This window comes from Neomonachus schauinslandi, chromosome 1, assembly GCF_002201575.2.
Source record: "Neomonachus schauinslandi chromosome 1, ASM220157v2, whole genome shotgun sequence".
In the NCBI taxonomy this organism is placed as follows: domain Eukaryota; kingdom Metazoa; phylum Chordata; class Mammalia; order Carnivora; family Phocidae; genus Neomonachus; species Neomonachus schauinslandi.
In genome coordinates this window covers 12,994,882-13,016,326 of record NC_058403.1, presented here as the reverse complement: position 1 = coordinate 13,016,326, position 21,445 = coordinate 12,994,882, and positions in this window count along the sequence as shown.

Sequence of the window (21,445 nt, the reverse complement as noted above, 5' to 3'; positions counted from 1 at the left end):
GTTTGTTTTAGGGAAAAAAAGAAAAGAACTCTAGGATACACTGAAACATCTGCTTTTCCTTTTTTTTTTTTTTCATAGAATTTTTATTTGTACTATTTTAAAGTTAGTCTCCACCATAAATACCTACACTATGCAGAGAGGCCCATTACCTATTGTACCTTTTTGTTGTCATTCTTTTTTTTTTTTTTTAAAGATTTATTTATTTATTTGAGAGAGCGAGAATGAGAGAGAGAGAGTACATGAGAGGGGGGAGGGTTAGAGGGAGAAGCAGGCTCCTTGCTGAGCAGGAAGCCCGATGCAGGACTCGATCCAGGGACTCCAGGATCATGACCTGAGCCGAAGGCAGTCGCTTAACCAACTGAGCCACCCAGGCACCCCTTTGTTGTTATTCTTAACTTTAAAAAAGGTGTTTATTCTCCCCCTCACCATGACTGGGGTCACTGTGAGGCCCAACTCCGCCTTATGTAAAATGCTTAAGTGTTCCATGGTCATAAAAAAATTATGGCAGTTATCTTAAAGTTTCAGGAAGAATCTCTAAAGTTTAGGATATCACACCCCAGAATGCAGAAATTCAAAATGTCCAAATGTCACCACTGGGTAAGGCAAGGAGTAAAATAATGTTTGCTAGACCATCAGCAAGCCTAGACTTATTTTTAAAAACCATAAATCCCAGAGCATCTGGGTGGCTCAGTGGGTTAAGCATCTGCCTTCCACTCACGTCATGATCTTGGGGTCTGGGATCGTGCCCCCCCCCCAGTGGGGCTCCCTACTCAGCGGGGAGTCTGCTTCTCCCTCTGCCCCTCCACCCCACTCATGCTCGATCTCTATCTCAAATAAAATCTTTTTTAAATAAACAACAAATAAATAATAATAATAATAATAATAAATCCCTAGCTGCCTTGCCAAGAGCCATGGCTGGGGGCCTCCTTCCTCGCCAACAGAACACTGGCCGTTCAAGTTCAAGTTCCCAGCCACAATGGACTGCAGAACAGCCTCTCCAACCCTGAATTAGGCCTGAGGCAAAGCAATCAGGAGCATCCCACTGCTCCTTGCCTGTGATTGGGATAGGGCCAGCCATGTGACCCAGCTCTAGCCAATAGAAGAAGAGGATGTGCCATGGGTAGCATTTTCACTGCAGATGGAAAAAAGCAAGGCGGAGGAAAGGGCTTTGTCTGGGGGGCCAGGTTTTGTTCCACCTACTTGCACTGCTGCAAGTCCAGCTACCACCCGCGCCACTGTGTGGAAATAAGCCCAAGGATCAAGCAAATACCCTGAGGACGGTGGAGCAGAAAAATGGAAAGAACTCAATTCTGAATTGTTGAATTAACCTTGGAATCATCATATGAGATACTAAATGTTTATGATACTGTTAGTTGGGGCATCGAAAATATCTTAACTGATAGAATCCTATACGAAGACTCACTACACTAAGAGTCTGGGATCTTACTAACACCTTAATATCAAAAGAGAATGTGTCAGACCGTCAGGACCAGATCCCCAGCAAGTCAGTGAGAGAGGACAGGTGACTAGAACCTTCATAATGACTTCCTGTCCTCCATCACCAGTCTGTTTCCAACTCTGGATCCTCCGCACCCTGACTGTAGCCCACTCCAAAAGAGGTTACGCAGCTGAGATCCTGTACAACATATTCATGAGGTAGAAATGGGTGCTCCGTGGCCACCCAAGAAGAGCAATGCAAGCCAGAATTCCAAAGACCTTACACATTTATCTCTTCTGCTTTAGCAATTCATAGACTACCAGCTGCTAAAAGTCCTCCCCAAATTTAGACTTTAAATAAACTGACTCATGAATCTATAAGACTTGGGGAAGGAAAATTTTCAAAGCAATTTGTTCGGGAACGGAGGCTGGTGAGCAGCATAAGTGGTAGATAATAGGCAGTACATAAATCATCGTGCTAAAGATATGAATTTCATGTAAGGCTCTCTACCCTCAGAAAACAGACATTTAAGAAGTGATAACACCATCTGACTAGAAAGAAAATCTCTCTGCTATTTGCCTGCAAATTTATTCTTCAAGAACTAGTTTCCTAAAACTACTTAAGCATTAAAAATAATTACTTTAATATGTATATATGAAAAGTTAAGTGAGAAAAAAATCCAGGTATCACAATATACATACGTATACATATACATATATACATAATATATACATATATATACACACACACACACATATATATATACTGGTTCCAAACAGAAGTGCACAGGTACCCAATGAAAAGATAAAAAGTGAATCTGGGCACATAAAGGTCCTTAAGGTGAGTTTTAATGAAGTTGCCTTTTTAATGAGGTTGACAGTTTATGTATGTCTTTTAATGAAGTTGTTTAAGCTGTTAATGCATATATGAACATTCCCAAACACCTCTGGGACTTGAAACTATAAATTTACCAAAACCACTTAATGACCGTCTTACTCTCATTAAGCTCAATCCTGCAAATATCGGAGGGTCAACTGCATACCACGTGCGGTGCTGGCCCGTAGAGAATTCAACTGTTTCAGACACAGCCCAGGTGGCACTGGATTCTTTCTGGAACACAAGAAATATGGGAGAGTGGGAAGGAGAATGGATTTACCCTTCTAGGAAAGGATAATCTAATGAGAAAACAAGGGGTAGGGGAGGGGTAAATACACAAATATTTACCCTAAGGCACACAAAGATTAAAGGGATATGAGCTAGCAGAGGACTTTAAAAGAGAAAGATCTTATTAAGTGGAGAATTTCAGGAAGACTTTATGACTCGGAAACGGAGTCTTAAGGATGAGAATTAGGCGAGTGGCCGTGACCCACCAGAGCTGTGCTTTAGAGAAGCGATTCCAGCAGCAGTGGGCGAGGGGAGCTAGGGCTGGAGAAGAGGGTGTGGGGGCCTCTGCACGAACTCGGGCAGAAGGATGGAGTGTAGACGCAGGGCTGGCGGCACGGCTGCCACAGACGAGGAAGCGCTACAAGTATTTGTTAAACTGAGTTAGACTTCTTATGGGAAGGGACTGGGCCTGATTTTTTCCCTGTAGTTTGGACAGGTTCCTAATGCACGTTAGGCGCTCAATAACGATGCAAAGTGTCTGAGAGGTGCACTTCCTGCCTGATCCCATCAGGAGGCAGAGAGGAAAAGCCCCCCAGATTAAGAGCCCTCCCTCTACCCATTCCCAACGAAGAATGAAGAATGCTCTTTCTCCCGGAGGAAGAAGCTCAGGAAAATACAGGAGCTCAGCAAAGATCCAAGAAAAAAACATCTCATCGGCTCGGTAAGAAAAAACCTCTTGATTCTTCTATACTCTTACAAATGAAAAGCCACGGTAGGTTGGTCCTAAAAATTAACGAAAACATACACCCACATAACCAACGTAAAATAAGACTCGGAACAAAGTGCAAATAAATTAAGTACAATGGGATGAAAGGCTGAGTCTGTGTGAGGACCTGGGATCGAGCCCTGCATTGGGCTCCCTGCTCAGCAGAGAGCCTGTTTCTCCCTCTCCCTCTGTCTCTCAGCTTATGCTCGTTCTCTCTCTCTCTCTGTCAAATAAATAAATAAAATCTTTAAAAAAAAGAATTCACACAGCAAAGGGACGTGATGCTCCCCACGCACTCTCAGATGGATCAGAAAAACAATGTGTGTGTATATATATATATAAATGCGTGCGAGGATAAATGTGTGCAGGTGTAAATGTGCGTGCTATGTATTCACATACATGGAGTAAGAATTATAAAGTAAATGGTGCAAAATGCAGACAATCGGTGAATTCGGGTAAAGGACATATGGACATTTCTTATACTATTATTGCAACGTTTCTGTAAGTCTGAAATAATAGCAAAACAAATAGTTACAAGAATGAGGAAGCAATTAAATGCTGATAAGATCTTTAAAAATCGCTGTTAAGTGAAAAAAAAATCCATGTGGAATGGAATGTATGGAATGTTACCACGTGTGTAAGAGGAAAAGGGGGAGAAAGATATATATGTGTGTATGTGGATAGACTTATAGATACACACCCACACATATGCAGACACTTGGGTGTAATATAGCATAAATGACTCACAAGAAACTGGAAACATATAGCTTCTCTTTGGGGAAGAAAGGGGTAGCTAGGAGTTGGGTGGAAGGGAAGCTTTTCATTATGAACTTTTATATACATACTCTGAATTTTGAACCATGTGAATATATTACCCAGTCAAATATGTAAATAAAATAAAATGACCTTTAAAAACGTTAGAGGAAAATAATAGCACAAGCATGTGGTTTGGGGTAACTTAGACCAGAGAAACATAGTGAACGGGATGAAAGCCACTTGGCAGGGTGCTGCCCAGATGTGACCCCATGGGCCGCTGTGCTTGGACAGCTGCCTGTTTGGAAAGGGCTCGTTCCAGACAAGTAGAGCTGGGGGCTTGGAAAAGCACGTTCTACCAAGTTTCAGCCTAAATTGGATAGAAATTTCCCCTCAAATAAACTATGTGACTTACAACAGATGATTCCCCATAGCCCTGTTCCCCAAGCTCATATTCCCCGTTCTAAGATTTAATCATCTGACACATGGCATGTCTGTCCTGCCTCTCACTGCCACCAACCTGCTAACTAAGCCCTGGTGAACGGCTCTGGGAGCTGATGGGAACAGGACAGCCCCAGAGATAAACAGCATCCATCTGCCTCCATCGGCAGCCACCCTCCCTTGGAAACAATGGCCAGCAAGCCATCCAGGGGTTGTGTCACTCAAGTAAAGATACTCTTGGATCTATGCAATATGTAAGCTTCCAAGATGATCGTGCACGGATTGCAGTGCCGGCAAGTCAGAATGGGGAAATGGACCTTCTTGCCAATCTAGACTCCTCTTAAACTTCACGGGGGCCGAACAAGTTCAAAGACAACAGTAGAAAGATGGCGAGCTCATCTGGCTTTCTGGCTGTTGGAACACCAGGCAAGGGCCCCACCGTACCTCTCTCTCTCCCTTCAGGAAGCCCAGGCCCCTCTGAGCCACCATCTCGGCTCCAGTCTAGTGCTTTGGGGGATTGTTGGGTGTGCACACCCGTGTGGTCTGTGCCTGAAACTGCCACACGAACTGCAATCAGGAAATTAATTGATAGATGCATTTGAATAGGGATGGGGGATAGTCAGAAAGCAGGGTATAGGTTCAGTAAAAGCGGGTCCTTCTCCCCCAGGAATTTAAGACAATGGCTGCCTGTTTAGTAGAAGGAGACAACATTAATTACAAATACTGTAAGGATGCACTCATGCCATTTGCCTGGCACACGGCTCCATGCTTGGAGAAGGCACGTACTCCTGCAGGGGACATACTCTAACAAAGACGAGCAGCAGCTGAGATGGAAGGAAGCCAGAAATGCCAAGAGCACCTCGCGATCAGAAACCAGGATTCCAGCCCAGCCCTCCACTGATAGGCTGTACGTTATGGGGCCAGCCACTTAACTGCTGAGACTCAGTGGCCTCATCCATGAAATGGATATAACAACACCTACCTTCACAACTGTCCTAACAAATCAATTCAAGCGGGAGAAGCTGCAAGTGCCAAGCACAGCACCTGCCATGTAGTAGACCCTTGGCCAGCAAGACTATTCTCTCCCATCAATTTATCTAAGGCTCAATACATAAAGCCTCTGTTATGGGTTGGATTGTTGAAGTTCCAACCCCCCAGTAACTTAGATTGTGACCTGATATGAAAAAGGGCCAGTGCAGATGTAATTAGTTAAGATGAGGTCATACTGGAGTAGGGTGGGCTCCAAATCCTATATGACTGGTGTTTTTATAAAAGGAGAACAGACACAGAGGAAGAAGCCATGGAAAGATGGAGAGACACAGGCCTACAGAGGCCTAGATTGGAGAGATGCATCAAGGCACTCCCAGGTTTGCCAACTCTCACAAGAAGCTAACAAGAGGCAAGGAACTGACCGCCCCACAGAGCTTCCAGAAGGAGCCAACCCTGCTGACACCTTGACTCTGGACTTCCAGTGAGGGACTAAATCATTGCTGTAAGCCACCCAGTTCGTGGTGCTTTGTTAGGGCAGCTCAGGAAATGAATACATCCTCTTCTCCTCCCGCTCTTTTAAGGAAAAATGAAATTCCTGAGTCCCCTAAGGAAATAAGACACTTTTACAAATACAAATAACATGCCTGGAAAGGCGATCTTCAGTAATGAGCCTCTGCAGAAGAAAGCGCAATATGAGAAATAGGAATGTTTTCCTGGTTCCTTTTTTTTTTTTCCTTTTGTCTCCTTTTCCTCCCTGCCCCTCTCCTACTGGGGGCAGCCACCATGTGGGGTTCCTCACACTTCCCAGAGGAATGAAGACACAACTAAAGAATGACCTAATGCTGTGTAGAAGGTCAGGACCACAAAACTCACCAGTGCAAAGGCTCATTCACATCCCACACACAGCCCACCTCCCAGGAAACCCCAAAACATTCCCCCTCAGGAAGACGAATGGCCACCTTGGGGCAGGATAGCCACTGGATTTTTCTTTTTTTATACAATCTGCTAAAAGTAAACCAAAGGTCGATCAGAATGGAAAGAAGAGGGGCGCCTGGGTGGCTCAGTCGTTAAGCATCTGCCTTCGGCTCGGGTCATGGTCCCAGGGTCCTGGGATCGAGCCCCGCATCGGGCTCCCTGCTCTGCGGGAAGCCTGCTTCTCCCTTTCCCACTCCTGCTGCTTGTGTTCCCTCTCTCGCTGTGTCTCAATCTGTCCAATAAATTTTTAAAAATCCTTAATAAAAAAAAAAAAGGATGGAAAAAAGAGGGGGCCAGAGTCAATCCAATGTAGGAAATCAATTTCTAGACCTCTGTGGGGCTAGAAGGAAGCCAAGTGATGCTTGAGTCTGACTCACCCAAGCCCATGCCCTTCTTGAGGCCTTTCATCTCTACCTGTGCTCTGGTCTGAATGTTTGTGTCCCTCAAAATTTGTATGTTGACATCCTAAGGCTCAATGTGATAGAATTAGGAGGTGGGGCCTCTGGGAGATGCTTAAGTCAGGAGGGTGGAGCCCCCAGGAATGGGATGAGTGCTCTTATGAAAGAGACCCCACAGAGCTCCCTGCCCCTTCCACCACGTGAGGATGCAGCCTGCAGCGAGCACTCTACAACCCTTCATCAGAACCTGACCGTGCCAGCCCCCTGATCTCAGACTTGCAGCCTCCAGGACTCAGAGAAACAAACGTCTGCTGCTTTTAAGCTAACAAGTGTGTGGTATTTCATTACAACAGCCCAAACAGACTAAGATGCTATTCCATCAACACAAAACTGGTATTCTCGCTGGAATCCACAAAATCCACAAAGTGGTTTTTACCTGTAAAAAGAAGCCATTTGTTTGCATACGTGTGTCCAACAGGCTGTATGTCCAATTACCAGCCCTGGTAAATTCGACTGGAGGAAGGCTCACTAAGAGTGACCACAATAGGGACACCTGGGTGGCTCAGCCGGGGAAGCGTCTGCCTTGGGCTCAGGTCATGATCCCAGGGTCCTGGGATGGAGTCCCTCATCGGGCTCCCTGCTCGGCGGGGAGTTGGCTTCTCCCTCTGCCCCTCCCCCCCACTCATGCTCTCTCTCTCTCTCTCAAATAAAACAAATCTTTAAAAAAAAAAAAAAGAGTGACCACTATACAAGTGGGCTTTGGACATCATTTTAGTCTCCCCCGATTTTCCAGCTTTCACCCAAATTTTTGGAGGCCTCGGGGGAAATTGCCAGGGTCAGGAACGCACCTGCAGAATTAATGACTCGGCAGGGCTGGTTCTAATAAGGTTACCAAACCAGTCCACTAGGGACATACCTCAGAGAACAGTGAAGGCAGATATACCAGAGAGGACACCCGAGGACCTGCGACCCCTGCCAGGAAGGCAGCATGATTTAAGAAGGCACCCATCTCTATCTCTACCACCACCAGCACTACCCGCCGAACCCAGGACAGCACCAAGCCCCAGGCCGGAAGACAAAAGGAAGGGTAGGATTTCAGCTGGAGAAAAGAGGAAACCATGATGCTGAGATAAATGGGTCGGGTGGGTTCTAGAAGTTTCTGCTCCATTCAGGAAGCCTCCCTAAGATGTTTTTTTGCGCAGATCATCTGTCTTTGGTTTCCTGGTTGACCCTGGAGGGCAGCCTTGAATGCATTCCACGGTTTCCCTGTACACTCGGATCCTAATTATTCAAGGATTGTTAATGCAGGTGGTGGAACTCTCCGAGGTGGGCTGCCTGCCATTTCTCTGCTTAGCAGCATCTCCAGCAGAGGGAGGGCAAAGGAAATTTCAGGAGAGGCAATCAGTCAGGCAAGGAATCCTCACAGTCAAACCTCTTAGTGGAGTTAAGATGACGGACTTGCCATGGTGGCAGTCGATTCAAAAAAAGGGGGGCGGGGAGGAGGGGATCAGAGAAGACAAGGACAAAGAAAATTTCAGAAAGAACAGCCCTGGAATCTTGGAATCAGAGTATTTCATTACTGGAAATCATCTGGAGTCTCTGCCCGTTTTATAGATAAGAGAACTGGGGTACTGAGAATGGGCCAAAAATCACAAAAATGACTCCTGTTGGGCGCCTGGGTGGCTCAGTTGGTTAAGCAACTGCCTTCGGCTCAGGTCATGATCCTGGAGTCCCGGGATCGAGTCCCACATCGGGCTCGCTGCCCAGCGGGGAGTCTGCTTCTCCCTCTCCCACTCCCCCCTCTTGTGCTCTCTCTCTCTCTCAAATAAATAAATAAAATCTTAAAAAAAAAAAAATGGCTCCTGTTAATGGGCTGACCGGGCTTTGGGTCCCCAGCAGGGCACCCCCCCCGTACTACCCCACCTGCAAGCATGAACACACGCGTACCACAAGAGGCCAGCTCAGAGTTCAGCCCCAAACCCATGCCAGGTGAGTCTTCAAAAGACAAAAGGAACATTGCAACAGGCTTTGCTAGCTGTGGTCCACTCTGAGCACAAGAGTCGGGCCCTGGTTATGTGCATTCATGAGGGAAGCAATGAAATCAATTACATGGAAAAGCTGGGTACTTCACTCCCCTGTTCCCAGTGTCTCCAGCAGGAGGGCCTGCCCTCACCCTGTCAGACTGCACAGGTTTGCTCTGCTAAGTTTGGGTGGTGTGAGGACACCCTCTAGACAAGCAGCTCCACACGTCATACTCAAAGGACCAGTCCCAGGCTCTGTCGGATAAATGATGATTCGCTGAGCATAAAGCAAATGTCAAAGGTGACCCAAGGGCCTCTGTATGGGAGGACTGCCAGCTTGAGACTTTCCATGTCATCGGAATCATGAATGTTATCTCTTGCCTGCCCCCCACCCCAAGTTTCTGGGAGACCGTCTTTCCACCTTGGTGGCCCTGGGGCTGAGGACACTTGCCAGTCCAGAATGGGAGGGAAGCTAACACATGGCATAGAACTTTGGGAAGAACATACAGGAAGAGTTTAACCCGGCCATGCCACGAAAGAACACACGTGGGGCCAAGGTGCTGGAGCGCTGGTGTTTTCTCAAGTATCAAATGTGAGGGCCCAACTATGGCTCCTTCCAACACCAACACGCAAAGGATGATTCAATATGCTGAATCCTCCAGATAGTCTAATGCAGGAGCTGGGACCAGCTCGTCCACTTTCCAGAGCGGATCTTTCATGCTTATCGGGTATCACTTACAAATGTTAAGATTCACTGTCTCTGCTCTCACACCAGGCCCAATCTGACAGTGATCAAGGGCCTCGATCTTCCAAAGGAAGTATGACCTCTTTTCAAGGGAGGCAGGAATGAGCTGACGGTTGGCCTGTTGTCTGTCTTGACTTGCTAGCAGAATTACAGGCTCCTGCTTACCTACAAATGCACTTCAGAGCTATCTACACCGTATTACCGCAGAGCCCTGTCCAGAAAATCGATGAGCCCGACCTCAGTTGCCTTTGCAGGTGAACGAGAGGCCTGACTTCATCCTCACGGAGATGCAAGCAGGATGCACACCCAGAAGAGTGGGCATGTCAGCTTAGGGCAAAGAATCTAATCCTTTGGGGTCACTCACTCCCCTTATACTCTTCAAGGATGGGCTGCCACTCTGTCAGAAAGAAGGTGGCTCCGTGGGGTGACTTCTCTACCGGGCCTTTCAGAAGCCACTCTGAGAACAATGCCCCCATCCCTCCAAGTTCAAAAATGCCGGTTGGAGAAATGAAAGCAGTATGGATGGCTGGGATCTAGGGCCCTCCTCTGCTAGTTTTTCAAAGACTACAACACAAAAACTTCCAAAGTTGGGAAACCTCCTACTTCTAGCTAGCTCAAACCACTGGATCTAAAGCTAGTTCTCCATGGGAATGTCTCTGGGATCAAAAGGAGCTGATGAGTTCTGCAGGGGAAGGGCCTATGCAGGAGCCCATTTTGGCTTCTCCATGCCCAGACCCTGAGTGATCCTTGCTTCTTCAGATGTTAAGGGAGCACTCCTTAGCCTGCATCGTTCAGTGGATCCGATACTTTGTTAATAACTGCTCTTCCGTCCACAAAGGAAACTTCTGGGGACCCTAACTCTTCTCCGCAGAAGCTAAGAACTTGACCACTGTGGTCTGCTCAGCACAACAGATATTCCTTTCCTGACACAGTGAGACAGGAATGATGCCTCTTAAAAGAAATTAGCAAGTGACCTTTGAAAAAAAATGTTATTAGTCTCTGACAGGCCAGTACTGGAGACCTTAGAAGTACCAAAAAATAAAAAGAAATGGTCCCCACCATAAAAGGACCCAGGAATACAGAAGGAACAGGGATGTGGGAGCCTGGGGCAGTATCCACGGTATAGAGCTGGGGACGAACCAAGCGCAATCACAGCCAGTCGGGCGACATCAAGGCCAAGCAAGGAACTTAACCACTCAGCTTCCTCGTCTATAAAACAGAGATCAGGAATCCACCACCCAGTGTGGCCATAAGGATTCAACATAATTCATGCAAAGAGATACTATTTTTTAAATTTTTATTTATTTATTTATTTTTCAGAGAGTGGGAGAGCACAAGCAAGGGGAGTGGGAGGGGGAGAAGCAGGCTTCCCGCTGAGCAGAGAGCCCAATGTGGGGCTCGATCCCAGGACCCTGGGATCATGACCTGAGCTGAAGGCAGACGCTTAACCGACTGAGCCCCCCAGGCACCCAAGAGATACTATTGTCAGCATAAATAATTAGAATACAAGATCAAGATGTACAAATGTCAAAAGAAAAGAAAAAGGACCAAGGTAATTTTGAAACTTGAAGACCTGGCAAATGGATAGGAGCAAAGAGAGCTCAAGAAAAAAATTGAATGTATTCTTCTTAAGCCAAACTAACTGGTGCCATTAAAAATACCAGGAATTCCTGGCCAAAAGATGATGGCTTCAAACTGACACACTCGAGCCAGAATTAGGAGAGCCCTCACTGCGCGTAGATACTGCAGAGAACGGTGAAAAACATCAGTGAATCAGCATCACCTTGTTAGAGGCTTAAAACCTCTGAAGTTTTTGAGCTGGAAAGATCTTCAGTGGTTACTATTCCAGCTCCTATTAAAAGCTGATGCCCACAACGGGAACCCATTGATATGCTCAAGATCCCACAGCTAGTTGGAGACAGAGCTCTGATTATAACTGCAGGCTCTAATAACTACCCTGATGCTTTTCCTCCAGCCCAGCTACTTCTCCCCCCAGGCACCCCCAGCTCCTCCTCCGGTGGCCTCTCCCTTCCCTCCCTTCAGTGCGCGCTCTTGAAACCCGCCCTCTCTCTCACGCACACATACACACATCTTTGTGTGTGCGCGTGCGTGGGTGCGTGCTTCCGTTTCTGTTTTTTAATTGTCAGCTACACAGAACATAAAACTGATCATCTTAACCATTTGTAAATGGTTCAGTGGCATGAAGTACGCTCACATTGTTGTGCAACCATATCTCCCGTCCATCTCCGGAACGCCTTCCATCTTGCCACACTGAAACTCCATTCCCATTAAACACTGACTCCCCATTGCCTCCCCCCGCCTCCAGTCCCTGGTGACCCCACTCTACTTTCTGTCTCTCTGAATCAGACTAGGTGCCTCAAATAAATAGAATAATACAGTGTTTCTCTGTTTGTGGTTACCTTACTTCCCTTAGCATAATGTCCTCAAAGTTGTTCCATGTGCCAGAATTTCCTTCCTTTTGGGGGGGTGCCTGGGTGGCTCAGTCGGTGAAGCGTCTGACGCTTGGTTTTGCCTCAGGTCATGACCTCAGGGGTCATGAGATTCTCTCTCTCCTTCTCCCTCTGCCCTCCCTGCTTGTGTGCTCTGTCTCAAAAAAAAAAAAGAATTCCCTTCCTTTTTAAAGCTGAACAATATTCCATTGCACTTATATACATACATTTTATCCATTCATCTGTCAAGGGACACTTAGGCTGCCTCCATCTTTTGGCTGTTGTGAACAACGTTGCTACAAACACAGGGATACAAATATCTCTTCAAGTCTCTGCTTTCAACTTTTTTGTATACATATCCAGAAGTGGAATTGCCGGATCTTACAGTAATTCTATTTTTAACTTGTTTTGGAGTCACATGTATCTTTTAAAAAATGTATCACACTTCTCCCTAACTATAATTAATAGAAAAGCAAGTTTTCTTTTTTATCCAACAATATTTTATTTTACCTTTTTGAAGATTTTCTTTATTTGAGAGAGACAGAGATAGCGACAGACAGCAGGAGCAGGGAAGAGAGGGAGAAGCAGACTCCCCGTTGAGCAGGAAGCCCGACCCGGGACTCGATCCCAGGACCCTGAGATCATGACCTGAGCTGAAGGCAGGTGCTTTACCGACTGAGCCATCCAGGCAGGCACCCCTAACCAACTAATATTTTATTTTTTTATTTTTTTCAAAGATTTTATTTATTTATTTGACAGGGAGAGACACAGCGAGAGAGGGAACACAAGCAGGGGGAGTGGGAGAGGGAGAGGCAGGCTTCCCGCCGAGCAGGGCACCCAATCCCAGGACCCTGGGATCATGACCTGAGCGAAAGGCAGACGCTTAAAGACTGAGCCACCCAGGCGCCCCTATCCAACTAATATTTTAAAACACAAGCTACATGCTCGGCCTTGTTTAGGTACCAGGGGTACAATCAATCAGGAGCTAAAGTCACGGTCCCTCGTCTTGTTAGGGTTTACAGTTTACCATGACAGACAGACAGACAGACAGGAATCAGAATACTGGCAAATATCTGTTTTGGATCCAGGGTGAGTACCATGCAGGATCCTAGGAGAGTGTGTACCTCCCCCGGAAAGGCACAAAACAGAAATGTCCAGATGGAAGTATGCTGTCATCCAGACCTGACAGGGGCACCTGGGTGGTTCTGTCAGTTGAACATTCGACTCTTGATTTCGGCTCCGGTCATGATCACAGGGTTGTGAGATCGAGCCCTGCATCAGGCTCCACGCTCAGTGGGGAATCTGCTTGAGAGTCTCTCCCTCCCTCTGTCCCTTCCCACGCCTGCGCTCAAATTAATAAATAAAATCTTTAAAAAAAAAAAAAAGACCTGACAAAGCAGAGAATAATGACAAAAAAAGATTTAGCAGGGAAGGGGCAGGGGGGGAACCTGAATCAAAAGGATAACTCTGGGCTCAAACAAAGCAGGGAACAGATACATAATAATAAAATTGATGCAGGCGGCAGCACCTCTAACATCATTCATATTCTGGGAAGGCAAGGCAGAGCAGCGTGGCGAGGGGGGTGTTAGGAGTTCAACTGTGTCCCCCCAAAATATATCTTGAAGTCTTAACCCTGGAGTTGCTGTGAATATGACCTTATTTGAAAATAGGGTCTTTGTGCAGACTAATCAAGTTCAGATGAGGTCACATTAGGTTAGGGTGGGCCCTCATCCAACAGCTGATGTTTTTATAAGAAAAGAAAATTTAAAGACAGAGATAGACCCAGGGGAGGGTGTATCAAGATGGAGGCAGCGGCTGAGGTGATGCAGCTCCAAGCTCGAGAACGCGAAGAACACTGGGGTCGCCGGATGCCAGGAAGAAGCAAGGAAGGACTCTTTCCTAGAGTCTTCGAGGGAGCGTGATTCTGCCAACACCTTCATTTCAGACTCTAGTTTCCTGGACTGTGAGAGAATAAATCTACTTTCAAGCCACCCAGTTGGGGTTACTTTGTAGGATCTGGAGCTCAAGCTTCGCCAGTCCCGCCTCACCCCGCCCCTCATTGCCCCGCTATGGGGAAAGCCCTGGACTGGGATTCTTGTGGGGGCAGCAAACAGAAAAACAGAGGAGGACACTTTCATCGTGAAATTTCTAACCGAATAACCACCTATGATCCAGGCCTGTTGACCTGAATCTCAGTTTCCAAACCTGTTGAATACGTAGGTGCCTCGGACGACATCAGTGATCCTAACACTGAAGGGATCTGGGTTTCAACATTCCGGGGGTTTTTTTGAACTCACCCAGCCAGGGCAGCTCCAGGGTGTCCCTACAGGAGGGCAACACAGAAATTGCAGGCATTCGGGGTGGGGCATATTGCAGGAGGTTAGCTGAGCCAACTGGGCTAAATGCTAGTAACTCACTCTGGCCCCCTTCCCCCGCCCAGTATGATGAACACATATTTCTAGTGCAGCCAGTGCTGAGTTGAGAGCCACCCTGGGGTGGGGGTGGGGGCAGGTCAGGGTAAGCACAGGATTTATGTTTAAATGCACTAGGAGCATATTTAATGGAGATAATGGGGATGGAGAGCACTGGGCAAGATTCTTCAGGACTGACACCAAACCCTCCTGCTGAGATGTCACCCCAGTGAGAATCACCCACTCAGCCACCACTGCACCCCTTGTGTGTGCTGGGGGTGGGATCAGGCAGCACCCTCTGCACGTGACATGGAGGAGGGAACGGGACCCCCCCCCCCTCCCGGCACCGAGGAGCAAATCCAGCTCCCCGGGAGTCCTGCAAAGCCCCAGGGGCCACGTGAGTGCCAAGTCACCTGCCTCGCACGGGCGCCACCTCCCACCCGCTCCACGGGCACCCAACTGTTCCAGCACCCGTCACCGCCTCCCCCGCCCCTGTCAACACAAACGCCCACACCCAGGCACGAAGCAAAAATAACCAGGCGTCTCATAGCGATGGCTCATCCCCTTCCCCAGGGGAGCTGTGCCTCTCCCATTCCCCAGGAGGACGTCAGAGGAGCGAGCAGGGAGGGGAGGAGGGGAGGGGAGGGGTAGGGGAGGGGAGGGGCAGGGAAGGGGAGATGAGGGGAAGGGGAGGGGAGGGCAGGGAAAGAAAGAGGGGATGGGGAGGGGATGGGAGGGGAGGGGAGAGGCAGGGCAAGGAGAGGGGCAGGGCAAGGGAGGAGAGGAAGGGAGGGCGGGGCGAGGAGGAGGCGGGGCAATGACGGGCGGGGTGAGGCGGGACTGGCGAAGCTTGAGCTCCAGATCCGTCCCCAGTGCTTTGTCTGAGCCGTCAGAGGCTCATCTTTAAATGGAACAAAAGTCAGAGGCTCTGCCCTTACGGGAGCGCTACCTGTTCCTCTCGCTCAGGAGGAACTATCTGGAACGGCAGCTCGGCCGGTCGGCAAGTTCCCGCGTTAGCCTGCAATCTCTGCCCACACCCTGGCCTCCAGGCCCCTGGCCTCCAGGCCCCTCCACCCCTCAGGGTGTGTGTGTGTTTATTTCAGGCAGGTATATTGGTGCCCCGGCAGGAAAGAAGGGCCCAGCCCCCCCGTTCCAGGTAACCCCACACCAGAACCAGCATCCTACGAGGCAGGGCCATCAGAGGATCTCCTAATCTGAGCGGTGGAATCAAGACCTGGTACTGTGGGTTCAGCTGTGTCCCCCCAAAAGTTGACGTCCTAACCCCTCCTACCTGGGAATGTGACTTCATTTGCTCGGGCTGCCCTCAGGAAGTTCCACAGACAGGAGCTTAAACAACAGAAATTTAGTTTCCACAGTCTGGAGGCTGACAGTCCAGGATCATGGTGTTGGCAGGACCGGGTTTCTCCTGAGTACCGTGTGTGTGAGAGCACATCCATGATGTCTGTGTGTGTGTGTGTGTGTGTGTGTGTCCAAATTTCCTCAACTTAGAAGAACGCCAACCAGACTGGATTAGGACCCACCCTAAGGGCCACCCTTTTAACGTACTTACCTCTGTAAAAGCCCATCTCTAAACGTAGCCCGTGACAGTGACCTTGTTCGGAAACTGTTTACATTTTACCATTTGGCCACTGCAGATGCAATTAGCTGAGGATGTACTGGAGGGAGGGGGGCCCCCAAACGCACATGACTGGTCTCCTTGTAAGAAGGGGCAGAGACAAGAGGAGAGAGGGCCATGTGGCTATGGAGGCAGAAACTGGAGTGATGTGCCTCGAGGCCCTGGGACGCCCAGGACTGCCAGCAACCCTGAATCTAGGAGAGAGGTTTGAACACACTGACCCTACAATCTTCAGAGGGAACAAGGCAAGGCCCGACAACACCTCCATCATGGAGCTCTCGTCTCCAGAACTATCAGAGAGTACAGGTGTGTTGTGTTAACTGCCCCCGGGTGCCGGACCTCATTAGCGCAACCCCAGGGAACTAAAGCCTAGGAGCCCTGGGTTGAGCAGTTTGGTGGAACGGAAGGTTGGGACCCCTGAAGCCACTTAGCAATAGACAGAAAGGCTCGATCAAAATTATTAGCTTTTAATGAAATTCAGAAACTGATTTACAACACAGCGTAGCAGAGCGCTCATCAGCACTGTCTCCACAGCCAGAATGGCTGGGCTCAGGTCCCGGCTCTGTCACTCACCAGCCACCCCACCCTGGCCAAGTCATGCTCTCGGAGCCTGGGTCTTCCTCATCTGTAAAAAAGAGGGTAATAGTAATAATAATAATAATATCTAGCTACTACTATTATGAAAATCAAATGAGGTACTATTATAAAGCACCACGTGCCCGGCACATAGAGCCCAAGCTATAAAGGGATTTCATCAATCCTAACAAAGAGTTGTGTCACCAAGGCATGCTTCTCTCAGTTGTATGTAACATCCCTAAAAACCCTTCCTCGGGCCTCTCCCATCCTGGACTGGTCACGTGCAACCCCCAAATGTACCAAATTTTCCAGGCAGAGAAGAGCAAAAAGAAAAATAGTACTAACGAAATATTCCAAACTATTAAAATCCCAAGCTTAGGGGCGCCCGGGTGGCTCAGTAAGTTAAGCGTCTGCCTTCAGCTCAGGTCATGATCCTGGAGTCCCAGGATCAAGACCAGCATGAGGCTCCCTGCTCAGTGGGGAGTCTGCTTCTCCCTCTCTCACTGCCCCTCCCCCCCACTTGTGCTTGCTTGCTCTCTCTCCCTCAAATAAATAAAATCTTTAAAAAAAATTTAAAAAATAAAAAATAAAATCCCATATACCTGGCTGCTAGGGAAAGGGGAAAATATTTTTAAGAAAATGTAATCTGAGGGGTGCTTGGTTGGCTCAGTCAGTTAAGCGTCCAACTCTTGATTTTGGCGGATCCGGTCATGATCAGAGTCATGAGTTTGAGCCCAGCATGGGGCTCTGCACTGGGCGTGAAGCTTGCTTAAGATTCTCTCTCTCCCTCTGCTCCCCCCCCGCCCCCACCCCCAGCTCATGCATGCACATACTCTCTCGAAAGAAAGAAAGAGAAAGGGAAAATCTAACAGAAAAAAAGAAAGAAAGAGAAAAAAAGGAAAGGAAAGGAGGAAGGAAGGAAGGAAGAAAATCTAACCGAAAGAAAAATCTAACAGAAAGAAAGAAAGAAGAGAAAGAGAAAGAGAGAGAGAGAGACAGAAAGAGAAAGAGAAAGAAAAGGAAGGAAGAAAATCTAACCTGAGAATCCATTTGAAAGTGATGAGCATTGGCAGTGATTGGCAGAAGCAGACAAGAGGCGCTATCCCAGCCCCGGGGATACAGAGGAGGGTAGCAAGTCAGGTCCAGTGGTAAGAAATATCACATGGCGACCTACAGACACAGGTCTACAGGTATGTGCTACAGGTATGTAACACAAAAAATATCTTCTTTATGTGGGATGCACTGAAATTTCCTATTCTACTGCAGTTTTTTAAATGTTATCATAACAGCCCTAAATAAACCAACAAATACCTTATAACCCAATTTGAAAACCATGGACATGACCCTCTGCAAGACTCTTCCTGCTCTTTTTCTCCAAAATATCTAACTTAAGAAAGTAAATTATAAAGAAAACTCTTAGCACTTCCTTTTCTTTTCCAAAGTCTAGGATAATCTTCTCTCAACACAGAGAATCTTGAATGTTCTAGAACAAACCACATAAACCACATAAGCTTGGACAATTAAAGACTATGCAGTGTTTCCAGAGGGCTAACAGCTCTGCTCTAAAAAGTTAGTAAAATCTAACATTTACTCGCTTTCATCATTCTTATCCTCTAGAAATTGATTTATTTTGCTTAACAGACATTTTTACACGTGTGCCATATACATACACGAGTGCCATGCATCAGGCACTATTTTAAACTCTTCACAAATATGAACTCAATCTTCACAACAACCCTATGAGATAGATGAACTGTATTATGCCCATTTTACAGATGAGGAAACCACTAGCCCCAAGTGAAGAGCCACCGTTCATGCCCAGGCAACTGAAACTGAGCTCCATGCTCTTACCCACTAGACCATGCTGTGGTATGGTTTTGTTGTTGTGGTGGTGGTTTTGGTTTTTGGTTTTTGGTTTTTAGAGAGCATCAGTGCAAGCAGGGGAGAGGGGTGGAGGGAGAGGGAGAGAGAGAAAATCTTAAACAGGCTTCACACCCAGTGCGGAGCTGACACTGGGCTTGATCTCACCACCCTGAGACCATGACCTGAGCCGAAAGCAAGAGTCGGATGCTGAACTGCCTGGGCCACCCAGGCGCCCCTAGACTACGCTGCTTTAATCTCTCAATTTTCTCACTACCTCAGAGGCCCATGTTCATTATTAAGCAGAGCTCCTATTGAGTTTTGATGCTATCTATCATCTTGAAAAATGCAAACTTTTTTTAAGTAATTAATTTTGTAATGGAGATATAACATTAGTTTCAGGTGTACAACATAACGATTCAATATATGCATATGCTGCAAAATGATCAACACACTAAGTCTAGTTAGCATCTATCATAATGCAAACTCTTAATCAGGACAGCACAGCCACCCAAGAGGGTAACTTACAAGCTCTCACCCTCTCCGTCCTATCCATCCCTCCCATGTTCTTTAGCAGCGGAATCAAACTGCCAAAATAAGCTCCTTAGAAAACAGATCATACCTGTAGTAGAAGAGTGAATTTCTGAATTTATTTTAAAGGAGTCTCTTGTATAGGAATCATGCCTGTCGGCTGTTTTCTTTACATCAAACCAGATCTGCCTGCAAAAACACGGTTCTGGCACATTCTCCCAAAGGACCACAACAGAGGGACATTTCTCGGGGGGGTGGGGGGGGAGTCCCCTTATATCTCAAAGCTGCTCTGATCCCACCCCTCCCTCCATCCCCAATTCCTTCCAACCCATGATCTGAGAGTTGAAATTAAGAACAGACTATAGAGTAGAGGGGCGCCTGGGTGGCTCAGTCGGTCAAGCGTCTGACTCTTGATTTCAGCTCAGGTCATGATGGGGTCCTGGGATGGAGCCCCATGTCAGGCTCCCTGCTCAGCGTGGAGTCTGCGTTTCCCTCTCCCTATCCGCCCCGCCCCCCGCCATGCTCTCTCTCTCTCTCTAATAAATAAAATCTTTAAAAAAAAAAAAAAAGAATAGACTATAGAATCAAAGTTGTTTGCCCCCAAACATAATGCAGACCCAGGACTAGAGAAAGTAAAAACTGTTTTCAACAGAAAAGGCAATTATCTAACCAAACTGGTTGAATGGGAGAATTTGCAAATTCGAGGTTCTGGCTTCCAGGGTTCTAAAGGGGAGCCACCAACCACTCAGGGGCGAGGAATGCAACTGCTGAAAATGCGAAGTGACCAGGCAGAAAGAAAATAAAAACTCATTTTGATTCCAATTTTGAAACAACTACAGTCCTTAAATCCTTCAGGATTTGGATGGCAGAGCCTGCGCCTATAGGTCTGGGTGTGGTCCCTGCCGGCCTCGCTGAGCTGCCTTCTCTCGGCAAGAACACAGGCCTCCTGGAGGCCGACGCTGGGAGGGAGGACAGGACAAAGGCAACTCTGTTCCACTAGAAAACCTGTGTTGGAAGACGGCAGAGATGGGAGGGAGATAGAGCCGCATTACTTCTTGCTTCCAGCTCTCCTCATTTCTACCGCGGGCATCCATGTAGCTTCCAAACTCACCTCGGGGTTCCTTCCGACACAAGATGCGGGCGGAAGGGCCTCACCTGGTTGGGCCACTCTTTCCTAGCTTTCCAGAGACCTGACTAACACTTCTACAGAAATCCAAGATTCCTGTGCCCTTGACCAAAAAAAAGAACCTCTTATACTTTATTCTCTACTTTTCCCCATTTCTTCACAATCTAGCCACAAGCAACCCTCCAAAACCATGACCCACCATTCCATTCCCTACCTCGCCACACCACCCTACCCTTGGCCTGAAATGCCCCATCCTCTCTCGTCCATCTAGGAAAATCGGGCTCATCCTAAGCCCAGCTGGAAAAGGCCCACCTCTGGGAAGCCTTCCTGACCTCCCGGTTGAGTTAGATACTCCGTCCTCCATGACCCCATGGCATAGCGGTTCTCAAAGTGTGGTCCCGGAGCCAGCTGTCTGTGCCCTAATGAACTCTCCAGGTGGTTCTGATGCCCGCTCAAGCATGGCGCCCACTGCCACACTCATAATCAACACTTTATCCTACTTCCACCTACTTGGCTTAGGAGCTTCGTCTTTGTAAGCCCCTCAGAGCCTGGCACAAGCTAGACACAAAGAAACACATGCTTGCTGATTAACCTACTGAACCTCTTCTAGAACCGGAAAGGGCAGTGTGAAATTAGCAACTTTACAGGCCAGCAAATCTCCACGTCCAGGTTCAGGCCCACAGTGGCAGCAACAGCCAGGAATCCTACAGAATAAAACCGGAGTCGGTCAGCACTCTCGCGAACAAGCGATTCAAGAAAAATGAATGCAAGGCTCCCAGTCATGGCCACCAGGTTAGCTGCTTTGCGCAGGTCAAAACACACTCAGGAAATGCTGGGAACAACTCCGGCTTGTGTCCTAGAAGGGGTCTTCGCTGGCTCCATGGGGACAGTAGAGCTGACTCATCCCCACGGGCTCCCCAAGGGAGGGAATTACCTAAGTGTGATCAACCTGCAATATCTGATATATGACATCTTCTTGCCTCGTCAGAGCTACTGATCCCAAGTCCCAACACTTGCTTTGGGCAAAACCCAACATGCTATGGGCACCCACATAAGATCTGGAAAAAAAAAAAAAAAGGAGGAGGAAGATGGACAAAAGGAAGTTAGAATGAAAATGAGTAAGAGTCAGGGCAGCAGAGCAGAACATTCTCAGAACCGTAAGTTAGTGTGTACTGGGTTCTGTCTCTGCCCGGCCCTGTGCCAAGGGCTTAAATACTCACAGGG